Source organism: Pan paniscus, chromosome 2, assembly GCF_029289425.2.
Source record: "Pan paniscus chromosome 2, NHGRI_mPanPan1-v2.0_pri, whole genome shotgun sequence".
Taxonomy (NCBI): Eukaryota; Metazoa; Chordata; class Mammalia; order Primates; family Hominidae; genus Pan; species Pan paniscus.
In genome coordinates, this window is record NC_085926.1 from 135,503,047 (window position 1) to 135,524,226 (window position 21,180).

The window sequence follows — 21,180 nt, forward strand, 5'->3', positions numbered from 1 at the left end:
GCTATTCTACTACTCCTCAGGAATTGTTCAGGCCCCCTCCCTTTCCTACACATCAAGCTCGGGGATTTGTCCCTGCCCAGGACTGGCAAATTGACTTTACTCACATTCCCTGAGTCAGAAAACTAAAATATCTCTTAGTCTGGGTAGACACTTTCACTGGATGGGTAGGGGCCTTTCCCACAGGGTCTGAGAAGGCCACCGCTGTCGTTTCTTCCCTTCTGTCAGACATAATTCCTCGGTTTGGCCTTCCCACCTCTATACAATCCAATAGCAGACCAGCCTTTATTAGTCAAATCAGCCAAGCATTTTTTCAGCCTCTTAGTATTCAGTGAAATCTTTATGTCCCTTACAGTCCTCAGTCTTCAGGAAAGGTAGAACAGACTAATGGTCTTTTAAAAACACACCTCACCAAGCTCAGCCACCAACGTAAAAAGGACTGGACAATACTTCTACCACTTTCCCTTCTCAGAATTCAGGCCTGTCCTCAGAATGCTACAAGGTACAGCCCATTTGAGCTCCTGTATAGACACTCCTTTTTATTAGGCCCCAGTCTCATTCCAGACACCAGACCAACTTGGACTATGCCCCAAAAAACTTGTCATCCCTACTATCTTCTGTCCAGTCATACTCCTATTCATCATTCTCAACTACTCATACATGTCCTGCTCTTGTTTACACTGCCAGTTTACACTGTTTCTCCAAGCCATCACAGCTGATATTTCCTGGTGCTATCCCCAAACCACCACTCTTAACTCTTGAAGTAAATAAATAATCTTTGCTGGCAAGGCTATGCTGAACCTCCTTAGGCACTCTCTAATTAGATGTCCTAGGTCCTCCCAAATTCTTAGTCCTTTAATACCTGCCCCATCACTTCAACACTATTTTGTTTTATTTTTCTTATTAATATGAGAAGGCAGGAATGTCAGGCCTCTGAGCCCAAACTAAGCCATCACATCCCCGGTGACTTGCACGTATATGCCCAGATGGCCTGAAGTAACTGAAGAATCACAAAAGAAGTGAAAATGCCCTGCCCCACCTTAACTGATGACATTCCACCACAAAAGAAGTGAAAATGGCGGGTCCTTGCCTTAACTGATGACATTGTCTTGTGAAATTCCTTCTCCTGGTTCATCCTGGCTCAAAAGCTCCCCTACTGAGCATCTTGTGACCCCCACTCCTGCCCGCCAGAGAACAACCCCCTTTGACTGTAATTTTCCTTTACCTACCCAAATCTTATAAAACGGCCCCACCCCTATCTCCTTTCGCCGACTCTCTTTTTGGACTCAGCCCGCCTGCACCCAGGTGAAATAAACAGCTTTATTGCTCACATAAAGCCTGTTTGGTTGTCTCTTTACATGGACGCGAGTGAAACCTGGGAAAAGTTCTTTGAACTATCAGGGAAAGGAAGAAAGTTAACAAAACAATGAGATCTCTTTAAAATAATGGCAGCAAAGCTGAACAAAAGGAGAAACAAATAGCAAAAGGTTGATAAAGGCTTTGCCTTAATTTTCAGAGAGATTCACCTCTTTATAAAATATCCCCTGAAACCCAGGTAAGAATTAAGACTACTATAAATATGATCATTGATCACAATAAGCTAATGTACCCAAAAATGTAGATAATTTGGAGACTTTGGGGGTAAAATATTCAAAGAAGAAATAGAGCAATTTTTAGTTACACTGTGTATCTGTCACAGATTACCTCTGTCTTAGAAATACTGAGCCAACGCAGGGGAATTATAACTAAATGCAGGCTCATTGTATACTTTTTTTTTTAAATAAAATCTAGGAAAAAAGAGAATATAGCTTATGAATGGGTGAACAAATTAATATTTTTGGTGCCAAATATATAAATACATTAAAAATGCTTAACCAAGAAAATATTTTTAATTGAATTAAGATTTGAGGAAAGGGATGACAGCATGATGATTTTAGGCAAAAGACGTATAAAAACATAGTGTGCCAGAGATTGGTTCCAGGCCTAGTGATTTAATTTAACATGTTGGTAAGTGATCTGAAAGAGGGATAAAACAGCAAATGCTCTAATAATTCTGGTTATTAAAGAGGCATAACTATCAAGAAAAAATCTTCATGTGTTTTGGAGGATGCAAATAGAGAGCAAAACAATGGATGAACAATACCTCTACGAATAAATAAATCAAATTTTCCTAGTAAAAGGAGTTTCAATTTGAAAAAAATATTCCAAATAAAATAATGTTCTTCCCAACTTTCTAACCAAATCCTTTCCTTCTAAGTAATCTACACACTGAGGCAGTCTGCAGGAGTGGAGTCTGTCTTTCACAGGCATCCTCTCAGAAACACTGTTCCTGGAGTCTGCTGGGGCTAGCAGGCAAGCCCTGTTTGGGCACAGTTTGTTTCAACAAAAGCAGCATCATTCATAGTTTATAGTGCCTTACCATGCACAAGTCATGTTCCTATCCAGTGCTGCATTGCATCCTGTCACAATATGTTATTCATTTCATTTACAGATCAGGAAACTGGGGGGTAGTAAACACAAAAGCAGGGCTGCCTGGCTCACATCCACTACTGGATGTGTTTCCAGGGCTAGTCCACACCTTCGCCAAGCACCCTCCTCCAAAATATTAGGATAAAGAGACACTCTTTGAAACTTGAAAAAAAGAGAGTTTCAGACAAATTTAAAAGAATGCAGATCACACAGTGGATAATAAATGAAGACGATTCATTAACCAAGAAGTACCATTGAGGGAAATGAAAATAAATGCAAAGGGTTTTGGCAGACTTTGAGAGGAAAGGATATTCTAGGTTGACATCTGGGAAGTTCATCTTTCTATACTTGAAATCTCACATGAAACTGCTCCTGCTAAATGAGTCCAAAATTGAAGCTGGTTCTCCAGCCCTGAATGCTTCACTTCTTTCAGAAGCCCATTCCAGCTCTTGAGGTCTGCACTGCTCTGCTGTGATTGACTCCCACTGTCCAGCCCACAGTCTCTGAGGTATGGCCTTGCTCCTGTTCCCTTGTGCAAGCGTCTCTATCCCCTCTGATACTAGAGAATCTCCAGCTCATCCCTCCAGATGTCACACAGCACTTCCCTGTGGAGCCTTGGCCTGCTGCTACCCTTGATCTACTTTGTGAGTGCCTTCTTGGCTGCTGCCCAGATCCTCACTCTGGTCACTGTCTCTGGCCTTTGTGTTGCCCTGTTCTCCTGTGGGTAGAGGAGAGGCAGCCCACTGAAAGATCTCACTTCAACAGACTGTAGGAAATGCAGGATTTGCAACCTTTTACTAACATGAAGTCGAAGCTGCAAATCAATCCAGTGTCTGTAATCCCCCGATTGCATCTCTTTAGGAGAAGTTTTGTAAGTGAAGTGATTTGCAGGTGGTCTCTTTGATACAGATACCTGGGACAAATTGTAGAGTCTGGTTTGAAGAAGCAAGACTGTGAAGGACTCAGCACTCTTATCATCATGCTGAGTATGCGTGGCACACACTAAATTCTTTTTTTCTGGGTTTGCCTTTTTCTCCAGCTAGTGAGAAAACTACTAAATATCTTGTTCTAAGATGGTTTTGTTCTGGTCCCTATACAAGAGACAAGCTTGTTTTAAAAGGAGATTTGAAGAAGTGGTAAAGAAAAGAAACGATCACTTTGTACTGCCAAATTATGACAAAGAAGTTAAGGATGTTTTGACAGTAAGCATATATGAGATCCTGAAATAATAACAGAGTTATATCCTAACTTTGACCTCTGCAAAGAGAGCTGAAAGTAAAGATTCCTCTAGAGAGCTGAAAACAAAAAGCAATTTGTTAAATGATGATAAATAATATGTATAGTTTAGACAAACATGTACCTAATGCCTAAATAAGAGGGACCTAATTTTAAGAATGTTGTGAAGGAATCTGAAAAGTGATTTGAGTCTATCTCTTCCCAAGACAGTATATTAAGTTGTTTAAAAACATGGACTCTGGAGCCAGGCAGCATGGATTCAAGTCCCAGTCTGATACTTAGCTGTGTAACCTCGGGCAATTTGGTAACATCTATGATCTTGGTTTTCTCAACTATATGAAAGGGATAATAGTCCCAACCTCACAGAATGTAATGAATAATATCAAAAAGCCCCTAGGATAAATAAATAAATAAAGAAACCTACTACCTCACGAGGCAACCAGATCCTCACTTCTGTCTTACCTTCAGCTGAAACTAACCTCCTTATAAAATTCCACTTATTGGCCTAGTTTGGCAATATAAAATACTCACTTTTCCAGATGGCAACCCTTTAAATATTAGAAGACACTCACAGAATTTCCCTCTTAAAATACTTCTTTACAACTGAACAAACTAATTTCCTTGAATCTGTCATATGTGACAAACTCAATGTGTTGGCTAGCCCAGCAGCTGACTCCAACCTCTTTTATTCTTTCTTCCTTGCTCCCTCCCACTCTAATGCTAGGTGCCAATATTTGCTTTCCCAGCACCCCCTTACATCTAGGAATAGATGGGTGGCCAAGCCCTGACCAAGAAGACCAAGGAGACATAAGGAAAGTTTTCTTGGGGACTTTTGACTTTTTCATAAAAGAGATGGAGCCACCTACACTGTCCACGTTGCCCCTTCTTCCTGCCTTTAACATGGATGTGATGCCTGAAGCTGCAGTGGTTGTCTTGCAACCACAAAGCCCCAGGCATAGGGATGCTAAAGATGGAGGAACAAACACATGCAAAGAGCGTGGGCCTTGACGTCAGGGTTGAGCTGCTGAATAGGTGCCAGTAATTGTGCATAATGTATATGAAGAGAGAAAGAGAAAATGTGACAAAGTGTTCAGGTTTGATGGATCTGTTGAAGCTCTTTGTACTATTTTAACACTTTTCTGTATGTTTGAAATTATGTCACAATAAAAAGTGAAAATGACATGTTGGCACAAATATCTATGCAAAAGGATACTGCAAAATTTGTTTTTATGAGCAAAAGTTCATCAAGAACTAAGTGGGCATCTTTGGGAAAACTCTTAAATAAATCACGTATACCCATACTAAGGGCAGCCCTTGAAAAGAATGAAATATATCTCATTCTTTACTGACCTAAAAAGTCCTTCAAAATATATTGTAAAGTGAAAAACAGCAAAATGTGTAATAACATGCCAAGTATGATTCACATGTGTGAAAAAGCACACAAAGAATATTCTCTCTGAGCATGTATAAATTGTTAGAAAATGGGCTGGAAGGATATACATCGACATCTAAACTGTGGTTATTTTCAAGAATGAATGTTAGACTGGGGGTGGAAGTGAAAAATACAGTGAAGTAAAACTTTTACATTTTACTGTACTTTGAATTATTTTTCAATTACTATGAACATATATATTTGGAAAAGTAGATTTTCCTTCTTTCTGCCAGATGGGAACACTGCACTAGTATTCCTAACTGATGAATCTCGTTCATAACTTGTGCTAAGGCCCATTCTCAGCTTTATTCACTGTGATGCTTTTTGATAGGGTTCTCTTCCTGTTTCTAATTCATCCTTATTTGGGGTTCTTTTGTTATTTTTGTACGTATCTCTGAGGATATGAGTCCACCGAAGGCAATAGGAGAGGCCTTAAGAATGCCTTTCACTACTTGTCACTATTTTTTTCACTGCAGCTGTGTAGAACACTAACAGCTTCAGTGTAGAACCTGTAGGCCCATCTCAGGCCATGAGACTACACCCTAACTGGGAGAAATAAATGTCACTGTCAAGTTCAAATGAAAATGTATCTTTTTTGTAGGAAAATGTGCAGCTACACACATTTTATGGTCAAAGACTGCCTTTTTCATGTTTGATTTTTCAAAATCTCACAAGGGAGAACAAAAAATGTTCTTTTTATTTATCATCTCTCCATACTTCCTCATTAAAATGAAGAGAAGCTAACATTATAACAGTGTTGATTAATTACAGATATGAAGCATTTAAATATGTCCCCATTTCTTCATCTAGGAACACTTGGAATGAGGTGACAGGCATTCGGGACAGTGGAGAGTGTTGTGAACTATGGGACTGCCTTTCTTTTCTTGTAAGCAGACAGGAGAGCTGGCTACTAATTTTACTTCAGAAACTGTTCGTTTCGAAATTCTCCAATTGGCCAGTACAGATGTGTTTTCTGAAGGTCTCCATTGCCTATTTCACTCTCTATGTTTAAAGAATGCAGAAAAGTATGAGTCTCCACCTTACTTAACTGTGTATCAGTCAAATTATAGTAATTCCTATAAATAACTCGAGTATTTGGAGTATCTACAATATTCAGTTGCCTCCAGTGAGAGAAGCATCAGAAAGAAAAAAGACAAATAAATGAAAGTAAAATTACTTATTCTTTTTGACTTCTCAAAAGTTAGAGAAAGACCGACTGCAAGAACTGGAGAAATACATGTAGTCAAGTGCTCTAAGGGATACACAATTCTCCCTTCCTCTCTCCCCACTCTCCACCTCTTTCTTCTCCCTCCCTCCTTCCTCCCTGCCTTCCTCTACCTCAGAAAGTAATCTCATCCTTTCGTCACATATTATTGAAATCCCAGTTCTTTAAAATCTCTCATTTTTGCCCAGACTGAGAGCATGTCATTTGGAAGTGATGTGCAAGGCAAGAGATAACCAGGTAGAACTCAGCGATTCGCCACAGAAAATGGTTCCATGTTTGGCCATAATGCTATCAGAGTCTGTCCCTCAATAGCTCTTTACTGCTCTGAGCTCAGAATCTGCTGATTCAAGACTTTGCCTGCATGGGGAGGCGTGAGGGTGGGAGAGAAAGGGAAGCCTAGCAGTGCAGGAAGAGTTAGGAAGAAATATTAATAGTTCTTCCAGAACACATAAGGGGATTTTTTTTTTTTTTTTTACATAGAAATAGTGCCCCCTCCCCTTCTTTGCCTCTCTCTACCTCTCGTTCTCTGTCTTCATTTCATGCTGTGGTTGTGTTGATTGGAAGAGAAGAATCTTCTCAGCTAGCTGCTTAGTACTAAGCAGATGCACTCAGTTGAAAATGGTTAGCGGTTAGGGGTTAGCCAAACACGGGCAGCAGAAGTGATAAAGGTAAGTACGGATGTTTGGGTGGTGCGGTAATGGGAATTCAAAAAAATGAAAGACTTCAAATCACCCAAAAGCACATTGGAGCACACATACATTTCCATTTGTATAGGTCCCAGAGAGAATCAACACACACTCCAAATGGGCTGACAAAATAGAAACATCTAGGAATAAGTTAGATATGATTCTATTTCATTAATAATTCATCTTTCAGTTCTAATAATTTCATACAAATTCAGAGAGAGATACCAAACTTTCATTGTCTTTGGATCCGATGGATTTTAAATGGTTATATTTTTGTTTAGCAATTATCCTCGTTTTAATGGTGCCTCTTCAACTTTTCCTTTATATGAATCCAAAAGTATTTTAAATTCATTGAATAAATAAGTTCTCATTTTTCAAAAATTTTGTTCTAGTATTGGCTTTCTAACTTTCCCTTGTGCTTAAATCATGGAGTTTTAGAGTCATGAAGACATTCATGTCCTCATTTATCAATAATGATCTTGAAAGTATAGAGGAAGCTCCATCAGAGTGAGGTAATAAATTCACAAATTATATTTATGTTTCCACATATTTTAAAGTGCCTCATTTCACATCAGGAGGCCAGACTCTTCAATATTATTCTGTGATGATGTCTTCAATCAAAAGAAGGCATTAATTGAGGAAACTGATAAGGAGCTTTGTGAATCAAAGTGAACATAAAGGCATAAGCCATTAATGTTTAAACTTTTATTTATTTCTATTTAGTTGATCTTAGTTATTTAGTTATGCAAATAATTTATCTACCATTTTGGAGAGTGAGAAAGTGAAGGAGAGAGTCCAGTCTTCATTGTTTCCCCATCTAATAAATCAACCTGATCTTAATGCTGAACTGCTTTTCATCTGGCTCTTATCTTTCCTTCCTATTCAGTCATGCCAGCACTTAGTAGCCTCCAGTACTCTTTCTTTTTTCCTACAACCTCAAACCTAATGCCAAGCCCCATCTACAATTAAGCTCCCTCAACACATGCATATATATGCTGTGGCTAATAATTATATGTATAAGGGAACTAGAATTGTGTCTGTGAATGAGAAAAATCTGTAAGTAACTTTATCCATCATCTTTCCTCTTTAACTCCTGAAAATACTCTTATATTTTGATGCGTGATTTTCACCATCTATTATTGTCAACCAGTAATGATGGTTGCAACCAAGGTGCTTGAATTTATACTCATGTGTGAATGGCATAGAATTTGTATTTCTTACCTGGGTTGATGCTCCAGGTAATTGTCACAAAATCTGACAAAAATGGGTGATCTCATTTAAGCTAATCAATTAAAAGGTAAAACAAAAAAAAGAAGCCTAATTTATAAATACACTGGTACAACACCTTATCTATCTATAATTATTAGGAAATTTTCAAAATTATTGAATCAATAATTTCAGTATCAAATTTATTTTACTTCAACTGTTTTAATAAAATAGAGATCTACAATATCTTACATGCCTCTGCTTTTCTAAAATAGAGAAAAGTGAACATAAAAACTTCTAAAACATTCAAAATTGCTACTAGTATCATTAATTATTACAATTTTATTTTCAAAGAAAACTGAAAAGAAAATAAAATACGGGTGCACTAAGAATTTCTCATGGACTAACTCCATGCCACGTCCTGTGCTAAGGCCACTTTTTCATAAGTGCCTTAAGAATAAGATAACCAGCCCCATACACTAGGAACTCCTAAGTGACTTGTATCCTCTGCTAAGATCTTCAGCAGTGTCTACATCTAGGACAAATCAAAAGACTTTCACCACTATCATTATCATCATTACCATCATTATCACCATCATCATAGCTGGCATTTATTCCAGATAGTTACATTATCGCATTCAGTCTTCACAGCATCAACAGGAGATCTACAGTATTATTTTGCAGATGAGGCAACTGAAGTTGAAAGGGGTTTTGTAATGTCCACAAGGCCACACAGCTGAGACATTATGGAGGTAAGAAAGCCTATATTCATTATCATTAAGCTATACTTACCCCGATCCTACGAATCTACAGAGAGTTTTATCCCTGTGGTGTCTGATATTCCCTGAGGTAGACCCCTGACACCAGCATTTATGTCCACTTGCACATTCACTTTCATGACCTTTCAAATTCTTCACCTCCCACCTCACCTACCTTCTATTCAAATCAGCCTCACTGCATAACTGGCCACCAGTGCATCCCACCAATATGACTGTGCCCTGGGTTATGACATCTCTTTCCACTGCTCTACCCTCCAGCCTTCTCAACTTTCCTACTTCCCCACTCCCATGAAACCCTTTTCTCCCTTTCCATCCTTCTATGCCTCTCCCTGACCTCCACTCACTGGACTCACTATCAGTTCATCTGACTTCTTCAACTTCATGAGCCCCTTCTGGAAAACTTATCCTTGATTCTTGGGTTGGCTATTTTTAACATGGCCTTCAGCCACCCCAGCTTCTCAGACTTCCTCCCTCACAAACTGCTGTTCACAGCTCTCTTCCCTTCTCCTGTTCCACGTGATGTTTCTGAATACAAAGTCCACTTAGACTTGCATAAGAGTAAGATGCAGTCGAGAAACACTAGCCACTCTTTCCTAATATGTGATGCTTGGCAAAACCTTTATTCATTTCTTCATTTTCCCTACTTCCCAAAGTTAACACTGTAAGCCTCTTTTGTTTTCCTGGGCCCACATTTCAGGACTCTACAACAGGAGTATACAGAACCCTAAATCCTACTTTGAGGCTATTCAAGTTGCACCAAGTCACTTTTTGTTTTCATCCCTCAGCACCTGTGGTTGTCCACATTCGTTCTCTTATCTTTCTTTTATCTCTAAGAAAAAGAGATAGTCTATTATTATTTGTACTCTCACATCTGTGCTCTGCTGCCCAAATATATCCTCCCCTTCAAGAACCTTGCTCTTCATTTATTATTTCCAGCCTCTCTTTGCAGGGCCCTTTTCTTCCAAGACACACAGATGTCCTCAATCCTGGAGAGCACTGCTTTACTTTTTCTCTGCTCTTCCCTCTAATGACCACTCTCATTCTCTGTTTTTTCACTGCCATAGTTTTTGAATGAATGATTTTCTACCATGTGACTTTTATTCTCACCAATCTCCAGAAATGGATTGTTTCTCTAAGACTCCAATAAGGGTCCCTTCTCAAATTCAGTGACCTTTTCTCTGCATCATTTTCCTTAACTTTCTGAAATAACATATTTTGTTATCCACACCATTTTTCTTACAACTCCCTCTTTTAGTTTTCCATTATCTTGCATTAGTTTGTTTGAATTCCTTCTATTTCTCTACATAGTTTTCTGTTTCTTTTACCAGTCCTTCTTCATCTTCCCACTCACTAACGGTCCCTATACATAGGTCTTTAACGACCACAGTCTTTTTCTTGGATTAATTAACTCTTATTATTTCAGTTAGGCTGATAAAATAAATCCTCCTCCTCCCTCAACAGTGCACCTAACACCAGTCCCATTTCTTCCATTAGCCATAAGACAGCTCCTTAAATGTTCTCTCACAGTTCAAACTGATACACCAAAGTGTTGTTTTGCCCAACAGTACACACATACACACACACACACACATAATAAAGTCTCCATTCCTCATCACTGTGCCCTGTTGTCATTAAGTATTGTTGGTACTACCTTTGAAAAATACCTGTCACACATCCCCTTCACCCTATTCCCAGACTAGCTCAGGCCATCAGCATGTTGTGATTTTGTAACATCTTCTTAACTATATTCCTCTTTGATTTACTATCCAGCTCAACCTTTCCATTACAGAACACTTTATTTTACTAACAAAGTCATTCATATTATTTTAGAAGTTTATAAAATAAAGATATAAAAAAGAAAACAATAAATCCGACTTATAAACCCATCATTAGATATAACCTCTAGCAACATTTCAATGTATTATCAGCTTTTCATACACAGCTTTTCAATATTTTATAAAATGGCATCATATGTTGTGTTTAAAACTTAAACATGTATCATGAATATATTCAATGTCAACAAGAACCCTTCATTATTACATCATGGGATAAAATTTACATAACCATTGGTAAACATTCAACCTGTTTTCAGCATTTAGATTTGTAAACAATACTGTGAAACACATTCTTGAAGCTAAATTTTGTATACACACTTTTATTTAAGTAAAAATTTTGCGTCAGAATGGGTATATTTAAGGCTTTTGACATAAATTGCAAAATTGCTCCTCAGAAAGGTTATAACAATTTGGAATCCCACTGTATGAAAAATCTCTACTTTCTTGGACCTCATGCACACTGGGTACCATTTTTTAAAAATCTATCCCAGGTGAGTGAAATGGTAAATTGAAGTTGAATCTCTTTTCATATGTTTGTTAGCCATTTGGAGTCAAACCTATAGGAAAAAAATAAACAATTGTGTGCCTATAGTTCACATGGAAAGGAGGAAAGGAGAGTAAAGAGAAGGCTAGGAAGCTAAAACAGAGATAGAGTCCTCATACAGCACAGGGTTCAGAAACACTAATCCCCATCAGCTCTTAATATGTAGAATATTTAAATATCTCCACTAGAGATCTCCCCTCTTCCTCCCCTTGCCAACCCAAGTAAATAACAGCATCTAATGTTTTGAGGTAGACTATGGAGAGGCAGCACACGTGCATGTTTCTTCATTCCTTCTATTAGCTTCAAAGCACCCTTTAAAACGTGCCATTTCAATGAGAGTTATACAGCTGTCAGCTCACCGTCTCCTCTAGCTTCTGCACAACAAAAGTGAGATCTCCAGCCACATGCTCATTAGAGAATTCCACTCCAACTAAACAAGTTGGATACACTATGAAGCTCACTGAGCAGGGTTTGACTGGTATGGAAATGTATCTGCCTTTGATCCTGGCAAAATGTGTTTGTTGGAAATTTGGGATCTGTCAGAAAAGGAGGTAGTTTTAAATGAAGGTGAGGTGAGGTTTCAAGATGCAGTCTGGGGAAGACAGAAGAATTATCAGTGTGAAGCCACGAGAAAGGCTTGGATACACTGTAAAAAAAGAGTAGTCATTATCACTGAAAGCATTTATAGCACACCACTGTAGATATATTCAACTTTGGATGGGGTTTCTTATTATAATTGAAGGTTTAAATTCTACCTTCTCCCTCACAGCCAGATTAGGGAGATGTTCTTAATCTTCTCTCCTAGGGGTTGCCAAAAATGATCAGGGATTTGAAATATGACACAGCACATTGACAGAGCTATAGAAGAAGAGTTGCAATGATTTTTGTTTTTCTGAAATCTAGGATAATGACTTTTCCTTTCATCTGTAATTCCACTTAAAACTAAAATTAAAAAATTAGATCACATACATTCTCTCAAATGTTTAGCTGTGTTTCCATTTGGTCATCCTGAGCTTTTCAATTCTAGAATCTCAAGCCCAGAAAGGAAAGTCATTTGGCCCTGACTCCTCCTTCTACAGCTAAGGGAACAAGAAGTCCCAAGATGTGAGAATGCACTCAGGTTCCCTCTGCAACCATGTGGGGGCGTAAGGACTAGAATCCTGGCTTTGGAATCCGGATCCAGTGTTCTTTAGGACGCAGCCAATTTCCTGGCATAACATTCCAGGGAAGATTCCTTCCTTTATGGGTCTGAGACTGGAAAGCGAAGCAGAAATAAATTCCATGGATTCAGGGGCAGATTCTTTTGTAAAGAACGTCAGCTCTCTGTGTTCTCCCCTCCACTACATTCTCCCCAGGCTCCTCATTTTCTTTATCATTCCCTTCAGAGGACTGGACCTGAATCTGCTTGACTTGTAAATTAAATATCTGGAGCTGGAGTGACTATTCCCTTTAATGACTATTATTTGATTATCTTCATAACTTTACTTGTAATGCTTAAATTATTTTTAGCATTTTTAGCTCATATGTGATTAATCTTTAATGATAATTTGACAGTTTACTGACATGTTTCTAAATGATCTGTAATTAATTTTAAAGCATAACTCGTTTTTCTCTAATTGCATACTTGTATTTATTTCATTATATGTGTTGGATTAAATATAGTAATGTTCCATTTGATCAAAACATATATTTTAAGTCTCACATTGCTGAAAATGAAGTAGGGAATTTTGACAACATACAATTATATTTTTCAAAATTTCTGAACATAAAATTTATATAAACCCTCATCCTCCAAATATATTTATTACATTCAATGCAAAAATTAAAAATCAGAAACTCAGAACCTAAAATTCAATTCAGTCCTGAGACTAAGAACTAGGTCTTGTAGCTCTCAGCCCAATTCTCTCTCTTCTCTGTCACTTGCTTCATTTTTACTGTGATTATACAGCTGCTACCCTAAAAGTTATTGCATAGTGAAATACACTTTATTGAGGGTATGAGCTGCTAGGACTGGGGAAAGCAGCAAGAAGAGCAAGAGAGATTTAAAACAGCAACTTTGGAGAGAAGCAATAAATATTATCAATAACTAAGTCAGGAGTCAAGAGCACGATTCCAAAGAGGGCTGATATGATGTCATCATTAAAATGTCACCCCAGGACGTGGTGGCCCATGTCTGTAATCCCAGCACTTTGGGAAGCCAAGGCGAGTGGATCACTTGAGGCCAGGAGTTCGAGACCAGCCTCGCCAATAGGGTGAAAGCCCGTCAATATCAAAAATACAAAAATTAGGTGTGGTAATGCACACCTGTAATCCCAGCTACTTGGGAGGTTGAGACAGAAGAATCGCTTGAACCAGGAGGCGGAGGTTGCAGTGAGCTGAGATGTACCACTGCACTTGAGCCTGCATGACAGAGCGAGCCTCTGTCTCAAAAATAAATAAATAAATAAATAAATAAATAAATAAATAAATAAAATGTCATCCTAAGCTTCTAGAGAAGGTCAAACCCACTGAGAGGAAATTCACCTTCCTATTTGCCATAGAAATCTTCTTGTTCCCACTGCACAATAAACCCTCCTGGTGCCTGCCATTCTCACCTTTTGCAGCTGTTTCTTCCATGTATTTTTGGAATGCGGTTTGTTTTCAATGCGACTTTGCAGGCTCTGCATTTTTCAGGAACTCTTTCACAATTTCCAGTGTACCAAAGAATCTTCTTACTTTTTCCAGTATGGTTATCAAAAGACACTCTACTAACATGTAATTTAATACAAAGATGTGTTCTCAAACAATAATCACTAAATATTTGGTGAAACTCCACATTATGACAGCCAGTAACCTCAACAAATGGAGAAAATGTTACACAAGAAAGCATAATTACTAGAAGTAGCATAACAGTAAACTAACTTCAATTAACTACCTCTAAAACATATTAAAAATATAATATGTGCATGTATACATACATATGTGTGCAGTAATCATTTAGAGATCATAGATACTAAAAACTAGATTGTTGAAGTCATAAATTCAATAGATGCCTACAAAGCAAAATGCACTTGGGAGAAGAACGATTAACAAGCTGGAAGTTTAAGTCAAGGAATCTTACCAGAATGAAGCAGAAATGAATAAATACATGAGTATGACAGCTAAATGAAGACACAAGGCCAAAAGTTTTATCATCTGATTAAAAAGAGTTCAAGAAAAGCAAATAAAGAAAATGTAAGGGAGTAAATTCATGAACACACAGACAAAATTTCCAAATATTGAGAAAAAAATGAATAAGCCCTTTTGATTAAATGGGCTTAGCAAGTATCGAGTAGAATAAAGATCCAACATGCACATACATGCACATACACACTTATTTACATCACAGTGATATTTCAGGACACCAAAGAAAAAAGAGAAGATTCTAAAATCTTTTATGGGAAATAAAAGAGTATATACAAAGGGACAAGAATAAAAGAGGAAGCAGAACATACTAGTTACAAGCTGGAGTGCATGGATTTGAAATCTGACTCTACCATTTGCAAACTACATGACTTCAGACAAGGTATTTATCCTCTTGCATCTTCATTTTTCTATGCATATGAATACAACAAGCCCCACGTAGCTTTGGAATTTTAAAACAAGTTGTGCTCAGTGATAAAGGGGATGTTTAATCAAGAAAACATTCATTGTCAGCCTTAATGATATCAACATCCTCATTTTTCTATATACTGGAGAGTATATAAATATAGTACTTCCAGGAAGCAGTTAAAGTATTCATTGAATAATATAGTTTCAATTATCCAAGTTGCTCCTCAAAGTCCTGATAATTAGTCTTAGGTAAGCTTGACTGGAATTATTGTTGTCATTGTTGCTTGGTTTGTTTGTTTTTTACTATTGGAAGGCGTATTTGCTACTAATTTGCCTATAATTACTATAGGCAGTTTATTTAAAATCTCTACCCCCAGTTTGCTTAACTATTGATACCAATACCTACTTTGCAGGACTCCTGTGTGGATTTAACCATTTAATGTAACATAGGCAAGTAAAGAGAGGAATGATTGGCCCGTGATGGATGTCAGCCAAATAGCCGCTCCCTCCTATTCTCTCTCCTCATGCACAAAACAACTCATGTGCAAAGAAATTCCAAGAAAAGAGTTTTTCTTCTCCCTTTTCCATTCTTTCTTGCCTCTGACTTCTTTACTTTTGCTTCTGGGATGTGGGGTTTATTTTCTTATAGGCATTAGTGAAAATTATTTTATTTAGAGGTATTTAAGGTCTTAATCCTTTCTCTTCACTCGGAATTTTCAAAATGTCTAGATGGCCTTGGAAGATAGAAAAGAGTAAATATGAGACATGAACTGAGAATCACATGCAAAGAAATAAGAATTAAATTAGGACAGTGAAGTCTGTTTCAACGTCAGTATTTTGAGTTCCAGATAAATGTAAACGTGCTTAGGCATTATAATATGTTCCGTTGGTCTCATATTACAAACTATTTCAAGATTATTCAGAGTAAAGAATCTCTACCCCCGCCCCCAGCACAGATATGAGACTGCTATTCAATATTCATATGAGAAATACATGTGGGACACCCTTGACTGCAGCCTCCACATAGGACAGTCACTGGGAAGTATCTGCCCGAGGAAGATCTTCTCCCGTGTGGCACAAATGCACATTCTATTAATAAACGTTCTTTGCTTTAGAACCAAAGGGAAATTCTGGCTTGAAATTATTTTGTAAAAGACAACGGTTACTGTGTGTTTCTTCTATGCCTGCATAAGTGTAACATATTTTAAGGACAATCTTTCTTTTTAAAAAATTCATCTACAGATTAGATGTGTTAAAGGACATTCCTTACGTTGTGCAAAGATTTGCTATCGTATTCCTCTTAAAACAACCTCCCTTAAAAATGTTAATTCATCTACAAAACCACTTTACTTGCCCTATTTGCTTTATTTACAAGAATTGGGAAGCAAAGATGAGTGAGGGTAGAATTTGGAAGCACTTTGGAAGGTAGAGGTGCGAGGATCACTTGAGGCCAGGAGTTTGAGACCAGTCTGGATAACATAATAGGATCCCATCTCTACAACAACAACAAAAAAATTGCCAAGTGTCGTGGTGCATGCCTGTAGTCCCACCTACTCAGGAGGCTGACATGAGAGACTTGTTTGAGCCCAGGAGATTAAGGCTACAGTGAGCCATGATCACACCACAGCATGCCAGCCTGGGATGACAGAGTGAGACCCTGTCTCAATTTTTTAAAAAATGAATAAAAGAGTCTTTGTTCAACATGGGTTCCATAATCCCACTATGCTTAGAAATGTGTCAGCACAGAGCTTTCCCCATTCTCTCCTTCTTTCCCTGAACTATCTGTTCTTTTACCACTCTCCAAGAAATTGCAGGAGGCATTGGGAAAAGGAGCTAACTGTGGCTACCTAGACATCTTGGTGTCCATTTTAAGGATACATTTTCTCACCTTCGCAAGTGAAATTAAGGTGTTTTCACTTTTCCCTCTGCTTGAAAATTGCATCCAAATGCCAAGGAGAAAAAATAAGCAAGGAAACAAATGTTTCCATTGACTACTGAAGTACAACGGGGGGAGAGAGAGAGGCAGAGAAGGAAAGCAGATGGGTAAGTAGTAAATTACTTAGAGGAATGAAAAAGGTAACAAGTGAGAAGGAAGCCAATTCAACCACAGAACCCCAGAAAGGCTCAGTAAGTGTCAGATACTTCAGAAGACAGGGTAGAGGGGACCTGAAAACAGGAATTGTTTAGTCTGTATAACGAACAGTTAGAAAGACCCGCCAAACTCGGCTCCTGTAGTCCCAGTTACTCAGGAGGCTGAGGCAGGAGAATGGCGTGAACCCAGGAGGTGGAGCTTGCATTGAGCCGAGATCGCGCCACCGCACTCCAGCCTGGGCAACAGAGCGAGACTCTTGTCTCAAAAAAAAAAAAAAAAAAAAAAAAAAAAAGAAAGAAAGAAAGAAAAGAAAAGAAAAGAAAAAGAAAGACCCGCTAAACTTATATCACTTAATTACATAGTCAAGTGATCAACTTTCCCATCTTTAGGGAATTGGAAGTATATTATCTGGAAAATTAGGACAAAAGAACTCCAGGCTTGGATCAGCTAGCATGGAGGAGGTAGGGGGTGAAATGCCAAACTACAATGGAAGGGTCCATTAAGTGAAAAACAGCTGAATAGGGAAACCCCTCCCCAATGTTCTTTCCCAACCAGTTCCAGAAGGCTGTCAGCCCAGCTCATAAATGCAGATAAAAGTAAACTACCCCAGAGGCAAGGCCTCACCCACATTCACAAAACTTTCGATGACTTTTTTAGAATCTCTTAAATACAAGTGAATAACAATATTTTACTGTGAAAGCAGAGGCTAAAAACTATGAAACAAACAGGAATTGGAAGGAAACAGAGACAATGCTTAGAATAGAAGAAAACTCCCAAAGACATAATAAAAACATCCTTAAAGAGAAAATATTACATCAATAAAATAAGAACATATTTTCAAAAAGAATAATCAGAGACGGAAAGAGATCTTAGAGATTACACATATGATTAGCCCGAATTAGAAAGCCAATAAAAAGATAAAAAAAAAAAAAAACAGAACAAAAAAGAAGAGTGAAAATGGATACGAAAAGATGAGAAAATTTAAAAATCACTTCTAGAAGTCCAACATACAAGTAAGAAGAATTTTAGGACAAGAGACAGACAAGAAGGTGGAGAGAAAACTGTTTTTTTAATACTACAAGTATGCAAAAACCAGAGGACATGAGTTTTTAGATTAAAAGAGCCTGCTCACCACCTGCCACATGAACAAAATAAAACCTGTGTTAGGGCACATTCTCATAAAATTTAAGAACATATCAGAGGGCCGGGGGTTGGGAGGAGGGAGAGCATCAGGAAGAATAGCTAATGGATGCTGGGCTTAATACCTAGGCAATGGGATGATCTGTACAGCTAATCACCATGGCACATGTTTAACTATGTAACAAACATGCACATCCTGCATATGTGCCCCTGAACTTAAAATACAAGTTGGAAATCAAAAAAAAAGAAAAGAAAAAAAATTTCCAGAAGAAAAAGCAGATTACCTGTAAAGAATCAAGAAAAGAAGTCATGAGACTTTTCAGTAGTATTTGAATGAATGTGATTTTTTCAACATAGAATTCTATACCCTGCCAAAGTATTCACCAAGAGTGAAGATAGAATAAATATATTTACATACATGCAAAATATCAAAATTTTATGTTTCATAGACTCTTTTTCTGATAGATATGCATTGCTGAAAAGAAGGAAAGCTAGGGGCAGATATGGGATTCTGGAAACATGAGATCTAGGAGCACGTATGTCCATGATGACAGCATAGAAACTGTCAGGGTACGCATTAGGACTAGAGAGGAACCAGTCAAAGGTGAGCTGGAAAACAAAGAATTTTAGATGGAATGTCTCAGAGCAAAGAGATGAACTGAAAGTTTTTACCCTGTGGGCAGTTGTATCGAGAAGTGGTTATCGAGAGTTGGAGAGTGTTGGAAAACACAGCCAAGGATCAAAGAAAATTAAGCAAATAAAAATGTAAGACAATACTTAAATCTAAGAAAAGCCAGAAATCATATGAGAAAATGAAGGTATACACCCTACATTATAATATCCCATAACACTATAATACCCTATCTTGTACAGCATGGAAGAGTATTTTCCTAGTTATAATAATAAAAACACTAAGTAGGCACTTAACTAAAAATTGTGGTACTTATAAACGGAGGAAAAAGAGTGGATAATGGAGATGGCTGAGACTGCTAAAATTTTCGTGTACTGTAATGTAAACTCAATGTGTAAATGCAGCAAAAATAGGAATATTTATAGATATGTGGAGTAAGTATTAGGAAAAGAAACTAGAAACTTTAAAGTTGTTGCCCCTTCTGAGGATGGAGAAGGAAGGTGGAAGAAGGTGGGAAATAACTGCTATTTTTGGTCATAAGTCATTTAGCACTATTTGACTATTTAAGGTAATATATTGATAAACAAAAATTAAACGGGTTGATAAACATTTTTTACTCTTTTTAATACTAACTTGTCAAAATTACAAAAGAAATGTAGACATATTGAAGATTTTAAAACTACATAAAAATTTAGAAAAGAACATTTAAAACTATCCATCCAGTGTCATTATTCCTATGTGTATTATTTTATGCAATGGAAACCATTTTGTGAATACAATTTATATATTTTTAGCTTGACATTTTATAGTTAGAGGTTTTCATATCTTTAAAAATTATTCATAAACATTTTTACTAGCTGCATAATAGTCCATCTGATGACATGACGTAATTTAACTATTGCCATATTTCTTTTTTTAAGATTTTCTAGTTATAAATAATGCTGTTAAATATATTTGTTCAATGATCTTCCCCAGTGTTGTATTATCTTTACCTAGGAAGACTTTCTGAAAGCAAAATTACTAAACCAAGTGGTAAAAACATTTTTGAGGCATTTGGCACATGATATTAAATTGCTCTGCAGAAAGATTCTTCCAATCCATATCCCCACCAGCAATATATGAAAACACTTCATTTCAATGCCACTCTTCTGGCATTGGATTTTCTCATTTAACAAAAAATTTTAAACTAAATCTAAAGTAAAATGGAGTAGTTTTTCCCAAAACACTATATTTTTTCAGATTTTTCAAAATTAGTGACAAAAAAATGAGTATCTAAGAGAAAGCCCCATAGAAACCCCACCTTGGCTTCCTCACACAGATAACCACGCAGGTATGAACACTGCGGGAAAGGACCTTCATTTTACTGGCTCCAAAACTTTTCAATATCGAGGGCCTTGCCAACACCACAGGAGCACTCACTTCTATAAAACTAGGGGCTAGTAAGATGCAGGTCCTTTTCCCCAGTGTTCATACCTGCATGGTTATCTGTGTGTGGAACCAATACCTGGTGAGATCATTCAGAGAAAGAAAACAGAAACAAGATCTAAATCATGCTATTTCAGCATTGACCTCAATATAAGAAATATTTATTCTGTAAAGACACTCTTGAGTCATGAAATTAATTGATAAATTAATTTGTAGAGATTTCCAGTCTCTCATTATTTAAAAGGAAGGAACACGTTAACCAAGATACTCTGTTAATCTGCCTGTAACTGTCCACTTGGACTAATGGGGGTCTTGCCAACAGCACAGAAGCACCCACTTCCATAAAACTAGGAGCTGATAAAATAACAGTGGCTAACATTTACTGAAGTTTTCCAAGACGCCAGACACTTTACTCAGCAATATCTCATTTAACCCATACAGTAACCCTATTAGCTTAGCATAGGAAGCTGTGATGAATTCAGTTTCCTTAGGTGAGGAAATTGAGCTAGTTTGCTGAAGGCCAAGGAGGCTGTATGACTTAAGAACCAGAGCCCTTGTCACTGCTCCTTCAGTCTCCTAGGTCTTTACCTGACAGCCAGTCAGAAAGTAAGCTTAAAAGCCTCTGTGCTTCTGAGCTACACACTGAGAGGGTTCAAGCACACCCTTATTAGTTTCAAGGTGGATATGCAAGTTAGAAGCTGTCTTTTATTTTAAAAGTCTGCAGGGTAATAAGAGAGCCACAGTAAAGGGAGGGTGAATAGGGGCATTTGGTCTGGGAACAGAAGACCTAGGGGAGACTGAGTGATGGCAAAGAAGGATTTGTTCTACGCTGCCTATGAAGACAGAATCTGGTCTAATAGATGAAGTTTCAGGCAAGACATTTCAGTTCAATATATTTGAACTGGTTTCTAAT